Raw genomic sequence first — 14,123 nt, 5'->3', positions numbered from 1 at the left:
GCAGCCATGGGCCAGCGGCCACTCACTGCCCGCCAGTGCCCTTGCCAGCAGGCATCTAAGTGCCAGGAAGAGGGCGGGCCAGGGCAGCACTGCTGGGGCCCCTCCAGCTCTGGCCTGGTTTTCCAGCAAAGAGGAGGTCCAGACATGCACCCAAGCTGCTCCCGTCCCCAATTCCCTGCTGAGTGTAGCGTGTGCGCACGCACATATGCACATGCACGCACATATGCACGCACACGCACATGTGCACATGCAGCTATAGTTCAAATCCACCCAACAGAGGGCTCCCGGTAGCCTCAAAACCCCAATTGTTTTCCTTTAAGGAGGCCCGGCCTTGACCTCTGGTGGGGGATAAGGGGCAGGGGAGGCATTAAAGAGTGGGAGGACCCAGAAACCTGGCTTCCTGTCCCAGCTCTGCTCCTTCCAAGCTGGGTGACCTTGAGCAAGTCAAAAAGTTGTCTGATGTGGTACTGCCTGTACAAAAGGGGGGTCCTTGGCCCTAGAGTAGGGCATCAAGGGGATCATGGATTGGAATGGGTTTTGAGACATTAGAATTGGTTGCTACTCACACAGTGGTGAGAGGCTTAAAGGAGAATCGCAGGGATAAATCCCAGCTCCACGGTTGGGTCCTCCTTGGTTGCCTTTGCCCCAGAGTCGGCAGCAGCCACCATCCCAGGCTCCCCATTTCCCCGTGGGCCCCTCCAATTCACTTTTCACATAGAGGCAGGAGGGGTCTTTGGAAAATGTAAAGCAGAGCTGTTCACATACCTCCAGAGCCTTCCCAGTGCACTTAGGAGGAGGCCCGAATGCCTGGCTGGGACTTGGAAGACCCCTCGGGGGTCTAACCAGCTCCCGCTCTTCTCACCAGCATCACTAACCCTGCCCCTCCCCCTCAGCCCCCGTGGCCACCCTGCCCTACTCGCTCTTCCCTGAACGCACCAGCCCCTGTCTCACCTCCGAGCTCATGCCTGTGCTGGTCCCCTCACTCGGCGCACTCTCTTCCTACCTTCACACAACTGGCTCCCTCTCATCCCACAGGGCTTAGCCAAAAGGTCATCTCCTCTGAGCAGCCTTCCCTGACGTCTAAAGTACCTCCCAGCACCACACACCAGCTCTGGCTTTTGGCTTCTGCTGCCAGTTAGAGGGAGAAGCCTCTTTGCTGGCAAACGACAAGGGTACAAAATGGGTGTGCCAGGCAGCTTGGGGCACACAAGTGGCAGAGTAACAAGTCCTGACATTGAGGAATTCCTCTGCTGAGTGGCCCTGGGCATGTCACCTGCCCTCCGTGGGCCTCAGTTTCCCCACCAGGACCATGGGTCAGAGGAGTCAGTCTCTGAGCCCCTTCTAGTTGGCTGTGGTTGCCTCCATCCAGGCCCCACCCTGCTTGACCCATTTTTCTGAGGCTTCTCTGAGCTCAGACAGTTGCTTCCTGAGGGGCCCAAACCCATAAATCACAGATAATTCCACCAAGTGCGGCGGCTGCTGGCGCCCGGGCATCTCGTGGCCATTACTCAACATCGGCGGGACTGAGGCTATTGCCAGGCGGCTTTGGCCTTCAAGGTTAGGGTGCTTGCCAATCTAAGACTTTAGCCCCTAACAGACTCCCCTTGTCCTGACAGGTCCTCCGCCCAGCCGCACCCACGTGCCCACCCTGTTGACCCTTCAGTCAACAAGTGCTCCCATTACTCCCTCTGGAGGCAGCCCCTCAGCTTCCCAGGTCCTCACAGTGTGCGAAGACTGGAGCCATCCTGCACCTGCCATTTATCAAAAAGGAGTCTGAGGCCCAGAGAGGAGGAGTGACTTGCCCAAGGTCACACAGCAAGTGTGTGGAGGCCCCTGGCCATAAAACTTCTGTTTTTGCCCCTTTCACCAGGGAGACCCCAGCCCAGGGAGAAGGCATGCAGGGCCACCGCCCAGCTCCATTCAACCCTGGGAAGACCCCAACTGGCTGTTGTGCCTGTGTTCACAGCCCCCTCTCCGACCTCAGGGGTCTGCTCCAGCTGCCAGGGGCTCCTGGGAAATTAAACCTCTTGTCCCGACATCCGGATCCAACAGGCTGTCTCCATTCCCACTCTTCAATCTGCTCAAAGTAATGAGGAGAAAGTCTAATGAGGTGTTCCCGGGGAGCTGAGCCTGTACTGCCAGGAGGCAGGAAGCAGGGAAACTGTCGTGGTGCCCACTGGGTGCTGAGGACGATGCCCCAGTAGCATCCGAAAACACTGGGAGGCGGAAGCTGGGGTGACAGGCTGGCTCTTCCCTCAAAGTCTGGGTGGCCCTGGGAGAAGCCTGTCTTCCCGTCCATTCACCCAGCCAATATCTATCAAGCACCTACTGTGTGCATTAGAGCAGAGGGAGTGACGGGGGAGAGCCCAGTGGCCTATATGGAAGTGCAGGCTCTGGGCAGACTGCCCAAGACCAAATCCTGTCTCCTTCCTGCAGGAGCACTCCTCATCTCTAAAACAGGAGCGATGGGAACTGTGCCTCTCTCAAAGGGTTACGGAGAGATCAAGGCCTCTGGAGGGGTTTGCACTGTGCCGGGCATGGAGTACTTGCGCAGTAAATGCTGGGTATTTCTATTGTCATTGTTGTTCTACGGCAAGTGCTGGGTTAGCGCCCTGAACGGGATGGATGTGGACTTAGAGCTCACAGAGCTTACCTTTCAGCAAAGGGGAGAGTCAAAACTGGTAAAAAAAAAAAACTGTTATAAATCGTGATAAGTGTCCCAAAGGCATGGGACAGAGAAAACCAGGGGGCCAAGACAGGGTTACAGAGGGCCCCTCTGAAAAGGACAGCAAGCTGAGAATCTTGATGGATAAGAAGGAACAGGGAAGGGTTTCAGGGACAGGAAAGCGCCAGGCAAGAGCCCTGGGGCAGGGAGCAGCTCAGTGCAGCGTTCAAGGACCTGAAAAGAGGGCTGTGTAGGCAGAGGACTGAGCAGCGGGGCGCGTGTCCCCTCTCTGGGCCTCAGTTTCCCTCTCTACGCAAAGAGGGTGACGGAAATGCCCCAGGTTCTCCTAGGAACTACCAAGGAGCAGACGAATTGCTCCAGGAGGAGCCTGGGGGAGCAGTGGGAGGAGTTTGGGGAGGTCTGGCTCGAACTGCTCTCATGTGACCTTGACCAGTCCCCTTCCCCTTCACCCCCTGGGGCTGACTCAAAGCGGGGAGGGGTGCCTGACTCACTACTTGGGTGACAGCTAATAATGCTACCCCCTCCACCCACTGAATCGCAGCCCCTGCATCAAAGCACTTTGGCTCCTGACCCCCTCACCCATCTAGCCTCCTGACTGCCCCCTGAGGGGCCAGACCTAGCCGCGAGGACCGCCTGGGGTCTCACGGGAGGCTGGAGGGGGGCGCTGTCTGGGAAGCAGCTTCTCCTCTCTCTTCTCACTTTTCTCAGCCCTGCCCCCTGGGGACTCACAGTCAGGGGCCCGGGTGGGTGTGGCCACAGGGACCGAAGTGCCTCAAGACCAGCGGAAACCCCTGGGTGCACTCGGGGTGCACTCAGCTGGGTGCACGTGTCCAAGGCACTGGGCCTGGGGCTGGTGACGTAGGGAGCCCTGGCTTCCTCCCTGAGCTCCCCCACCGCCCCCACGTGCCCCACGGAGCGTGAGTCACTGAAGTGAAGCCGGCCACATGCAGGCGAGTCACAAGATGGGGCCTAGCCCTCAGCGTGTGTGCGGGTGTCCCAGGGACACCCCTCTCCTGTACCATCCCCACTTCCTGAACAGCTGGGATTTCCTGAGAGAGGGAGGGTGTGCAGGGACTGGCGGGCGGCCAGAAGGGAGGAGCTGACCCTGGGGACTGGGGGGCCCGCACCCCTACTTGGGGCTCCATTTCCAGAAGGTGAGGGGGTTGGGATCTTAGGCCTCCCTCTACCACAGAGAGGAGACACCACCCCCCACCTTCCCCTCCCCTGAGTGATTAGCATATTCATGAGGGTTGGCATGAACATGAATATGCTAATCAGACACCACTGGCTACTCCCGGTTCCTTGCCTTCCCTGCTCCTGCCTCCAGCTCTGCTGTGGCCACAGGCTCCCCCCTCAGCCTCATCCTTCTCGCTCTCACTCCCCTGGCTCACCGCGCGCCAGCCTCACAGGCTTTTCCCGGGTTCGAACTTGGCCTGCTTGCTCCTGCCTCAGCACCTTTGACATACTGTTCCCCCTGCCCTTCCCTCCGTCTCCACGTGGGCAGCTGTCACTCATCAGAGCTTAGCTCGACTTCCCAACCCCCGACTAGGTTGGGACCCTCCACTTTATCGCACAGTTGCATTTATTTATTTTTGTGGTAACTGGATGACTGTCTCCCCCACTGGACGGGCTCTCTGAGGGCAGAGGCCAGTCTGCACAGGGCCTTGCACACAGGTGGTGCTCGGTACATGTTGACTAAATTGGTGATTTTTACTATTGTTCCAGCAGACTCCAGATGGGCCTCCCTGCCTCCCCCTCGCACTCGTGGCTGATTCTCCGCCAGCACCCAGCTCTGAGCAGACAGTGCTTCCCACTGCACACACAGTCTAAGAAGTGGACGCCTCAATCCTCTGACCCTCCCGCTTCCTGGACAGCTGAGGCCCCTGAGGCTCAGAGGCGTAAACCACCGGCCCACACGATGCGGGCTGCGGAGCCCAGGGCAGGAACTCAGGCCTGCCAGACCCCCAGTTCCTGGGCGGAGTAAGGGCCTCTGGGTGCCACACGGCGTCACCAGCTCCCCTCACGCCTGAGCCCAGGTGGAAGGCAACACCAGCCTGGGCCTTCTTCCCCTGGGAGAGGCGCAGAGGGGAGAGGAGTGGGCCCACCTGTGGGCCCTCATGGGACACAGCGGGGAAGGGAAGGCTGGGCTTAAAACACCCCTGCGTGGAAGCTCCTCCTTCAGAGGGGAGGGGTTATCACTACAACTCCTACCTCTGCTGCCGCAACCAACCCTTAGGATCCCAGAGCCGGGAAACGCCAGAGGAGCCCAAACCCCACCCTCCAGCTCCCAGCAGCCCCGAAACAGAAGGGGCTGCTGACCCACCTTCCCCTCAGGCGTCTCTGTTCACGGCTGAAAGGCTCAAGCCTCCCCTCTACCTGGACTTCCCTCCCCTCCTTCCTCAACTGCTAGGGCATGCCTGATCATCCTTCAAGACCCAAATCTGGACTTTCTCGGAGCCCACCCCTAGCGGTCCCAGCGGCCTCCACTGCACCTACAGCTGCCCTCTGATCCCTCCCCACAGCATGGCGCTGGACCCAACAATGTGACTTGAATGAATTCTTGGGTGACTGGGCAGTAACTCCTAAAACACTCCATGGGTTCTAGCTTTGCCCTCAGGCCTGGAACATGTCTGACCTCCCATGGGCGTGTGAATAAAAAAATGTGGGGCTTGAATCTGGGCTCTGTCCATTCGGCAAGTAACTTAACCTTTCTGGGCCTTACTTTCTAATTTGCAAAATGGGTTTAGTCATCCTGATTGAGAATGTGGGAAACGCTGTAGCTACTGAGTCTTACCCACCTCCTCTCCCCCATGTTCCCAGCTCCCCTTTTTTACCCCCAAGTCCAAAAGCTTCCAATGGATTAGCTGTTAAGGGGAGGCAGGGGTGTGGGCACAGCAGGGAGAGGGCAGAGACAGAGACTAGGTGCTGGTGGGGTGTCTGTGTGGGGTCTGCCGGGCTCCAGCAGCCCCAGAAGGTCCAGCAGGTAGGAGCAAAGCTGGACCATTGTCCACTCTGGTTGGATTCAGGGCCACAGTGAGGTCAGGGCACATGGAGGGAGCAAAGGAAACCAGTGCAGGGAGGAGATGCTGATGGTGCAGCCTCCTCTGGGGCACAGCTGGGCCTTCCAGTTCCCCTGCCCCTGGGATTGCGAACCCCAATGCCTCCCCCCCACCCAAGTCCCACTCACATGGAGAGTGTGCAAACCAGGAAAGTCACTCAGCCACAAACCTATTGGTACTGTATGCCAGCCACCATTCTGGGGACTGGAGATAAGACGTGAGCAAAATGAACGTGGCTAGTGACCTTGAAGTCCACTGGGAGAGATGGAAATTAAACAAACAACTGTATAATATTTCAGGGTGTGACCTCTGTCATGAGGCAAAGTAAAGCAGGATAAAAGATGGAACAGGGCTCTTTGAGGAGGTGACATTTGAACTCAGGACTGAATGAAGTGAGGGGGGAAGCTCTGCAGGTATCTTGCGGGCAGAAAGTTCGAGGCAGAAGGAACAGCAAGTGCAAGGGCCCTGGGGCAGAAATTTGATTTTGATGCAGTTGCCAACATTGGTCGAGGGAGTGAGCACCAGATGGAGCATAACAGTTGTCAACTGGGTGACCTTGGTGGTGAAAAACTTCAGCTCTGTAGCTTCTGTCTCCTTATCCATCAAATGAGCACAGAAAGATGTCTTGGGTGGTTACAAGGATGAAAATGGAGGAAGTCGGTGGAGGAAGCGCCCTGTAGCTCAGGGCAACACAAAAATAGATGTTCAGTAAGTGTGGACTGGATTGGCAAATGTAACTGGGGAGGTGGGAGGATGGCCACAGGATGGGAGCGGCTCTTAGAAACAAGAGTCTTACAAAAGGGCTATAGTCCTTCCCTCCATAACATTCCTCTTGACCTGATCTGCTAGGTCAATGCAGGCACCTGAGTTTGCAACTCTTGGGAATAAACCAGCAATTGAAGGCAGAAGACCAGGCCCCTAAGAGGGGGCAGCTCTGAGAATCCAGGTCCCAGGGAGGGGGTGGGGAAGGCTTTCCAGAAAGGATGGGCAAGGGTGGAGGGAGGCACCAAAGATGGGGAAACAGCCTGTGCAAAGGTAAAGCGCAGGTCCAGACTCCTGCGTGTTCCGGGACAAGAAGAGGAAAAAGAGAGAGAAAGAGAAGAGTGACGACATCAGTGATAAATGGCAGCTCATGTTTATAGAGCATATGCCGTGTGATCCTCACAGTCCTGACAATCACAACCACATAACCCTGAGCACTCACTGAGTGCTCAGTATGGGCCAGACGCTTGGATCTTCTCTGTCCTTTTTAACAACCTTATGTACGAGGCAAGAACTCGGCATTCCCATTTTACAGATGAGCAAACTGAGGCTGCGGGCCGTTAAGCAATTTGCCCAGGGGCCTGCAGCCAGTATGTGGCAAAGACAAGACTCAAACCCAGATGTGTCCCAAAAGCTCTCCACCACCAGGCCCACAGCCTCCTGTAGGAGAGGGCACTAGGGAGCCACAGAAGGTTCTGGACAGGAAACTAAAGTCATGTGACTTTCGTCCTGGGACAATCTTCTGGTGGCATCACAGGAGGGCTGAAGCCCCACAGTGGCTGCTGCCATGGTCTCAATGGCAGGGCCTCCTGCCTTAGTATTCCTGTGGAAGGGACCCCAGACCCCAGACCCCAGCGCAGAGGCCCCCAGCTCTGTAAGGCAGGGAGCAAGTACTCAGCAAGGCTTCCTCCCACCCACCCCAGGGGCTTGGGCACCAGCTCCAACCTGTAGCTTTAATTAAAAGGCTTTTTCAAACCATTAGCAGCAATAATAATAAAACCCCAAATAGGAACAATAAAACAGTACGACAGTCGGAGAATTAAAATGGGCACCTGGCTTTCTGCCACCCCCAGGGGGCTATTTGGGGCGCAGGCGGGAGGCACAATTTTCACCTCCAATAGACATGTCAGTTCCAGACACAGGCTGGGATGGGATGGATTCAGAGAAAGGGACCACCCTGTGCCAGGGACTCAGCTGCCCCCGGGCCACTTTGGGGACCCTCACAAGGAGGGCTTCAGCTGCGTGTCCCAGCCCCCGTCTTGGGAGTCAGTGTCTCCCTCCTGTCCCCCTACACAGCCCAACACAAAGCCAACAGGCCCTGCCACTAAAATCTAATTGGCCCCTCACCTCCACATCCACAGCCCCTGTCCTGATTTGGTCCACTTTTATCTCCCCCGAGAAACACACCAGCCTCCTACCAGGGGTCTCCATGTTCATCTGGGTCCCTGCAACTAAGCTCAAGCCAAATGCTGCCTCTACTGTCACCCCCTCAGATCTCGCCAGTGGCTCCCTACCTCCTCTAGCACCCCTGCCCCTGCCCTCAGGGACACCCCCCTCTCATCTGTCCCTGAGTGAGCCCAGACTTTCTCCACCGCAGGGCCTTTGCACAGTCCACGTGGGAGACCCTGCAGCCCATACCTCCCTGACAGACTCCCTCACCTGGTAGAGCTCAGCCTCAACACCACCTCCTGAAAGCCTCTGATACTTGCCCCCCTCCCCAGACCCCTCCCATCATTCTTTCCAAGGCTAGAGCATTTCTGTCAATTTCTTGACTGCCTACGCTCCGCCTCACACGTGAGATCCCTGTGAGGGTACGGACCGGGTCTGGCTTGTTTGCAGCTTTGCCCCAGTGCCTCGCACTGTGCCTGGCACACAGTAAGTGCTCAATCAATGCTTCCTGAACGATCCAGCAACCATGACCTCCCTGCTGTCTACTGAGCCCTGCCCTCCCTCCCTCCCTGCAGTCCAAGGAGCCACTGCTCCCCAAATATCTGGTCATCCTTGTGGGTAGCTGGGGGCGGTGGCTTTCTAGCCTCCCTGGGTTTCTTGCTCCTGAGGCCTCTACAGGTGGTTCCATGAGACTTTCAAGCCTTTGCTTTCACTCTGTAATGGCAGGGACCAGGGAAAATGGTCTCCAAGATTTCGGATCTAGGTTTTCACCCATTTAGGATCTAGGTTTTCGCTGGCCACCCCGGTGCCAGCACTGAGCTGGGTACACAGGGTCCAGGGCCTGGGACCCACCCTTGGGGGGCTTACAGGCCAGCTGGGGTGATCAAGCCAGAAAGATCTGTGTTACAAAGTGCCATGGTGTAATAACGCAGGGCAGAGCGGGGAGTGGTTTGGGGGCTGGGCCACGTAGCCACACGTTCATTTGGATCCTCACCCCACTACTCACTTGCTGTGTGACTTTGGGCAAGTGACCTCACCTCTCTGAGCCTTAAGTTTCCTCATGAACATGTGGGACCACTGCATGAGGAATCAAAGCCACAGCCTGGGTAAAGAACAGAGCACAGAGCCTAAAGCACTGTTCGTGCACTGGTGGGGGCTGCTGGTGAGGGAAGATGAACAAGGGGCTCTGAGAGAGGCAGGTGTGACTGCCTGAAGGAATCAGGGAAGGCTTCAGAGAGGAGGTGACATGGGAAATGTCTTGAAAAATGAACAGGAGTTCGTGAGGCCTGAGGGGAAAGCACGTGCAAAGGGTGGAGTGAAGAGGGAGTGTCAGGGAGCAGACCCTCATTGTAGCCCGAGCACTAGAGAAGCCTGACTATGAAAGCCTGGGCTGCCACACACCCGGAAGGGGTGGCCCTCCCCCCAAAGGACATCCGCCTACAGAGTTGGGTTGTTTGTTTTTTCTTTTAGTGTTTTTTTAAAAAAACGCCTTTATTAACTTCTTATGAAAACTTTCAAACATACACGAAGGCAGGGAGAAGAGCCCCATTTATGTGGTGTATTTTAAGCTGGGTGAGTAGGTAACCCTGGCATGCGGGGCCCCCTCGCACTCTGACTTCTGCTTTCTGTCACTCTAAAGAGAGACCAGATGGCCTTGGAGAGAGGACAGAGGACTCTACTCAGCCAGCAGCTCTCATGCCCTCCCAACTCCTAGAACCAACCAGGCAAAGTCTGAACCAATCATGTTCAGACGTCAGAGCTGGAGGTAGCAGTTCTCTTTTACCAACTCTGGTGAAAAAGGAAAAAGAAAGAAAGTCTTTTCCCAGCCAGACTACATTTCCTGCATCTGAGAGGGTGAGAATTTGCTCTTGGAAGGAAAGAAAAGAGTCTCCTGTCTGGAGCTTCCTCTTTGAACCTCCATGAATATACATGGCGGCAGGCAGAAGGCTCTTTGAGATGCTAACAGGTTACCTTACTTTGGGAAATTGGGGTCATTGGCTTTGAGGGGACCTCGAATGGTGCGGGGGGAGCTAGGATGAGATAGCAGGTGCTGGAGAGACTGGAGACCCGGGTGGCCAGCTCTGACCTTGGGCAACTCCTTTCCCTTTTGAGCCTCCATTTTCTCACCTGTGAAATGGGAACACTCCCTCCTGGGGCTGGCAGGGACAGAAGATGATGCTAAGTGACACACCCAACATGGCACCTGGCACACAGTAGGCGCCCAACACTTGCCGGTGCTTATTTCACTGAACCCAGAGCTGGGAGGGACCACTGGAACAGTTAATAATGGAGAAGGATGGGATTGGCAATCCATCCGACCTGAGTTCAAGTCCTTGCTCTGCTTGCCACTAGCTCTGTGCCGTTGGGTAAGAAACATCACCTCTCTGCACCTCAGTTTCCTCATCCGTAAAACGTGAAGACTTCTGTTTACCTACCCTGGGTGCTGTGGGGATGAAAGGAGCTAAGATATACGCAAACTCTGGTCAACACTAACATACAAAGCCAATCTTATGGTCCTTGAGGTTCACGATCATGGCTTTGGCTCCTCGCTGTAGCCGAGGCCTGGGATGGGTGGGACAAGGCACGGGCCAGGCAGCGGAAAGGCTGCAAGCTGACAGAAGAGGGGCCTTGTAGATCAGCGCACTTCTCGGTGAAGAAGATGAGGCGCAAAGACTAGGAAGGACTCACTGGAAGGACGGGAACCCTTTGCCCTGCCCAGCTCCTTGATCTGTCCTTCATCCCCATGGTAACCGCACTCCTCAACCCTCAACGCCTCCCTGGTCAGTCTCCACACTGCTGGGATGACTGGCCCAGCCAGCCTCCTCATGGCGCCCCTTCTCCAGATGAAAAGTCTCATGAAATGCAAATCTGATCACGTCGCCTCCTCGCCCCAAGCTCTCCAACGACTCTGGCTTGACTCAGGGAAAAGGCCAAGTCCTTCCTACAGCTATATGCCCCCTTATTTCTATGACCTCATCTCCTGCTACTTGCCCCCCATTCTTCCCAGCCACATGCGAAGTATATGGAAGATGCGGTCTCCTTGGCACACAGTAGGTGCTCTAGAAACAGCCTTCGAATGACTGTGAGTCAGTAAGTGAACAGAAGTCAAAGCTTCCATTTCTGCCTCCGTCTTTAGTGACGTAAGGAACTCTGCTGCTAGAGAACCCCCCTCCTCTGGCCCCTCTCCCTGGGGACAGGGCAAGTACTGGGCAGAGGTTGGGCAGGCAGTGGGCCAGCAGCCTGGGTGACCCCTGTCCGGCTCTGACTGCTGCTCTGACTGCATGCAGGGCTAATAGCTACAACTCCAGAGCAAAGTGAGTTAATGAGGAAGATTAATGTTCCCATGTTGCTCCCGTTCCCTCCACGGCCATCAGGGAGCTGGAGGAGGGACATCTGGGGCTTTGGGGCACCGGCCTCTGGGTGGCTGGGGTGCCTGACCCCACCCAGCCTGGCCACATGGCCTCTCCTACTCTTCTCCCTGACACAGGTGTCATCCACGAAGGGAAGGAAACCAACAGTAGATGCCACTGGTGTGCAGGCATTGGACATGGGGGCCCGTTTATTATTCACATGTGGAAACAAGTGTCCCCACTGGTCAGAGGGGAAACCAGAGGCCCAGAGAGAAGGCCCAGAGAGATGGGGTGGCCTGCCCAAGGGTCTCCAGCTGGGTTGAGCCGTCTCTCTCACATCTCTCATCTTGCGAGGGAGATGGAGCCCCACTTTGGACTGACAGTCCCCACCCCTCACCACCTACACTAGAGGCAATGGTGAATGACTATAATAAGAATAGTAATAATAACAATGACAACAGCTGACACTTACTGTTCACCGGGCACTGTGCTAAAAACTAAACAGTCACTAAAGTCTCAACAACCCTATGAGACAGAGCCTCTTATATGCGCATTTTACAGATGCAGAAACTGAGGCACAGAGCAGCAAAGATGCTTGACTGAGGCATACCGTAAGTGGACCTTGAATTCTATCTGCTCCAGCACCTCCCTCCACAGCCTCCTTTCAGATTCCAACCCAGGCTCTGGTCTAGGAGGTGGAGGACCGGTCACCCGGCCCTTCTCCAGCCCTGCCACTCCCACCTCTAGCCTGGCCCATTGGGTTTCTCACCCCTTTCAAAAGAAGTTTTGGAAGAATGACACACATTGTGTTTTAACTGCCATCTATTTTTTTCTCCTCATTATAAAAGCAATATTTGTTCACTGTAGAAAACTAGAAGAAAACAGAAAAGCATTTAGAAAATAAAATGATTCCTCTCCCAGAGATGACCATTTTTGATATTCTGGGCATGTTGTTCTAGTCTTTTTATTTTCCATATATAATCATTATCAAAACATTGCCCAGCAGCACAAGATTTGCTCTGTACTTGGCCCTGTGCTGAGTATCTGGTACACATTACCTCATTTAACCCTCATATGATCTCATTTCATCCTCACTACAGCAAGATAATACAATGATTAAAATCCCAATTTTATAGATAAGCAAATGTAGGTTCAGAGAGGTAAAGTAATATGTCCAAGGTCACAAAGCTGATCACTGATCCAGCCAGGTTCAAACTCACATCTTTTGGCTCTAATAATCTGAACTGTTTTCTTATGATAACTTCCTGGTGCTGGAATTGCCAGGTCAAGCATATGTAAAATTCTAAGCTTTTTAAATCCTAATTTAAAAAAATTCTATACCAACCTGTCCTAAAAAAAGGGGGTCTCAATTTGCACCCTTGTGGATCTGGGGCATGACTGGCCAGGGCCTAATGTTCTCCCAGCTGGAAGCCCCATGTCTCAACACAGAAGGAACCAGAAGAGATGCTGAGTCAACAAGTTAAGAGTTGTACCCAGTTACCTGACACCTTAGCCACTCTGTCACTGTGTACTTTGATCTTAGAAGCAAGTCCTATAAGGAAAACAGAATGCCCTCAAATGCAGGTATCCCTCAGCCTACCTGACAGGGAAACTAAGTCAGAAGTGGCTTTCCCCAAGTTTTCGGCTTGGTACTTCCTCTCTGTTCCTGAGTGTCACTCTATCATGTGAAAAACTGTAAACCTTCAGATCCAGTAAATTCAATGAATCCAAGGACAAGAAGTAGGAAGAAAACTATACCAAGGTAAATCATAATCAAACTGTTCAAAACCAGTGAGAAAGAGGAAATCTTAAAAGCAATCAGGTTAAGGGACTTCCCTGGTGGTCCAAGGGTTAAGACTCCACGCTCCCAATGCAAGGGACCTGGGTTCAATCCCTGGTCAGGGAACTAGATCCCGCATGCCGAAACTAAGAGCCCACATGCCGCAACTAAAGATCCTGCATGTCACAACAAAGATCCCGTGGGCTGCAACTAATACCTGGTGCAGCCAAATAAATAAATATTTTTTTTTAAAAAAGCCATCGGATTAAAAAGAAAAGTTACATACTGAGGAAAAAAGACGAGAATGACAACAGATTTCTTGCCGAAGATAATGCAGTGAGAAAGCAGGGAACGACGTCTTTAAAGTATTGAAAGAAATAAATCTGTCAATTTAGAATTCTATGTCTAGCAAAGATAACTTTCAAAAATGAAGGTTAAAAATAAAGACTTTTTCAGACAGAGAAGCTGAAAGAATTCATCACCAGCAGACCCACACTAAAAGAAAAGTCAACGTCCCTCAGGCTTCAGGAAAACGATACCAGAGAGAAATGTGGAGCTACAAAAAGGAATGAAGAGCACTGGAAATGGTAACTACATAAATAATATGTAGGATTATTTTTCTCATTATTTAAATCTCTTTAAAAGATAACTTACTCTTTAGACGAAAATAATAATAATGTCATGTTGTATTTAAAATATGTAAAAGTAAAATGCATAATATAATAGAATAAGAATGTAAGAGTCTTGTATTATACATGAAGTGATATAATATCACTTGAAAGTAGATGGTGATAAGTTAAAGATGTATACTATAAACTATACAGGAATAACTAAAATAACAAAGCAAAGAGTTATAGCTAATAATCAACAAGAGATAAATAGAATTATAAAAACATTTAATTAATCCTAAAACACGGGCAGAAGAAGAGGAAAAGGGGAACAAAGAACAGACAGGACAAGTAGAAAACAAATAGCAAGATAAAAGATTTAAACCTAACCATATTAACAATCACATCAAATGTAAATGGTCTAAATACTCCAACTAAAAGGCAGAAATTTTCAGATTGGATAAAGAAATAGACCTAACTATATGCTGC

At 53.1% G+C, this 14,123-nt stretch overlaps 1 protein-coding gene across 7 annotated transcripts in view; it reads right to left on the bottom strand.

Moving 5' to 3' along the window:
- DLGAP4 (DLG associated protein 4) overlaps positions 1-14,123 on the bottom strand; it is a 210,106-nt gene that overhangs the window by 172,515 nt on the left and 23,468 nt on the right. The window lies entirely within an intron of this gene.

The sequence above is a fragment of the Globicephala melas genome, chromosome 15 (assembly GCF_963455315.2).
Source record: "Globicephala melas chromosome 15, mGloMel1.2, whole genome shotgun sequence".
Classification (NCBI taxonomy): Eukaryota; Metazoa; Chordata; class Mammalia; order Artiodactyla; family Delphinidae; genus Globicephala; species Globicephala melas.
This window is presented reverse-complemented; position numbering and strand designations above follow the sequence as displayed.